This window comes from Hyla sarda, chromosome 9, assembly GCF_029499605.1.
Source record: "Hyla sarda isolate aHylSar1 chromosome 9, aHylSar1.hap1, whole genome shotgun sequence".
Classification (NCBI taxonomy): domain Eukaryota; kingdom Metazoa; phylum Chordata; class Amphibia; order Anura; family Hylidae; genus Hyla; species Hyla sarda.
The window spans coordinates 27,311,380-27,313,543 of NC_079197.1; the positions used below are offsets into that span (position 1 = coordinate 27,311,380).

At 44.8% G+C, this 2,164-nt stretch overlaps 1 pseudogene; it reads right to left on the reverse strand.

Annotated features, from left to right (window-relative positions):
• Nucleotides 1–981: 981 nt before the first annotated feature.
• On the reverse strand, nt 982–1,151 carry LOC130292182 (U2 spliceosomal RNA; annotated as a pseudogene).
• Between the last annotated feature and the right edge of the window lie 1,013 nt (nt 1,152–2,164).

Below are 2,164 nucleotides of genomic sequence, written 5' to 3' on the forward strand. Positions count from 1 at the left end.
TCATTTTGCAGAGGCCTTGTTAAAAATGAAAGAAGCGAGCTAATTTGTTGCTATAGGCAACTGGGCAACTTTCCTCTGGACCGAATTTGATAAATCTCCCCCATAATGTTTTTATCTACATTATATAAAAAGTTTTCTGCAAAAGACAGGTACACTTTAAGCAACCCTGCTATGTCTACACATAATGTAACTAGATCATTGAAATAGTCCTATAGAAAAAAAGTGCCTGAAATAGTTGTTGCAAGATGATAATTGGTCAAAGTGTACATACTTATTTTTTTTTTATCTAAGAGCTGAGGAACGTGCTCTCGAATCACCCAAAGTGCAAGAAAAAGTGCAAATGTGTTACACTAAAAAAAAACGTGCACAAAGGATGCGGTCTAATCCAAGCCCTTCTCTGATAGGAGAGAGGCCCCCCAACAAACCTTACCCTTCGCCTCTGGACCAAAAGGTACCTGCGAGGTTCCAGGTTCAATGTAACTTTTTGCCGAAGCTACTAAGGGACCACAAATGCTCCCGGCATCCCCCTTGGCGTTAGCTAAGATATCTGCCTGCAGAGACGTAAATGGTCGGTACCCTGCCCATGCAGGAGTACCCAGGGTTTTTGCAGGGAGGTAAGGAATCTGATGGCGACACACACCTCCCCTAGACCACCAGGAGGGACACCCAGAAGGGCTACGGCGTCCTAACAATCCTGTGGACACACAACAAGCAAAAAGTGACACAGTAACAAAAAGAAATAAATAAGTGAATGTGTTCAGATATACTGCCCGGACATCCGGCCGGATCTAAAAAAAATTCTCTGAGCCTAGCCGGGAATCAAGAGGTGAGTGCCACAAGGTGAAGAGTTCATGGTGCCCGTGCTTCCACTTAGTGAGCCAATCCTCCCAGTGAGTTTCGGCACCTCGGGGTCACCACTCCCCGAGGCACTACAGTACCTTGGCTCTAGACCCTCTAAGCCTCATGGCGAGACCCGGAGAAAACAGGTCACATCGGGGCAGCTATCAAACTGATTCCTCAGAACCAACCCCGGAACGCCCCGGAACACCTGTTCCCCCAATGCAGCACCCATCCCCACCAGCTCCACACCAACTTGAAACTGATAAGAACAGATACTACACTTGATCTTAGCCAAAAGGCCGATACTTAATCTGTGAGAAACAGCAAGGGGGCACATGTGTACCCTATGGGCAGAGCCAGCAACAGCAGGGACAGGAGGAAATAGCATGCTACATGGATTAGAGATAATTGGGTAACTATGAATACCAGGAGCAGAAGTACGGCATTAGTAACACAATTACAGTACAGCCTCATTTTTTGCATTGACCCGATGAAGAGGCCAGATTGGCCTCGAAATGCATTATCTGGAATGAAAACCATTTTATATTCTTGATGTGTAGAGAGCTTCCATAATTATTCATCTTCCCTTCCCCCACTGCCTGTGGTTTCCAACTACATGTGGGCCGCTGATGCGTGATAATAATTGATTGAGATAACTCACAGGACTCTTAAAGGGGTTATCTGAAAAACAACACCTTGATTCTGAAGAGAGTGATGAAGGTAAGTTAAAGTTTTTATTATTTTATTAGGCAGGCTAGGGACAGGAGTGTAAAAAAAAATTTCACCGAATAAACCCTTTAAGTCCAGAATGAGAAGGTTACAGCTCAGACGTGTGAACACCTCACCCAGCAGCGCTGGGTGCAGCAACATCTTGTCCAGGGCAATTACAGTATAAAATCTTAAAATTAAAATTTCTGATGCATAAAAACAAATCAGCAAACACTGGGCAATGGCGTGGATGCTTTCAGGCACATCTTTTAAGCACAACTGTACCTTTAATTCTCAACATACAATAATCCTCAATCCCCAGCAAATACCTATTTGAGGCACATATCAACCTACAAGGGGGCACCTTGCTACCTACAGGGAAGCAACTACCTTCTAGGTCTAGGGGGCATTTACCTACTGAGGGCATATATATTCCTAATGGGGTTCTCTATCCACCTACAGATGGTACATGGCTACCCATTCGGGGGTCAATTATATTCTGGGGGGGGGGGTTCTTATTTTCCTACAGGGGAACACCTTCTGTGGGCATATACTTACTAGGAGAACATATCTACCTTTTGGGTGGAAACTACCTACTGACAGGACCTAAGATCTA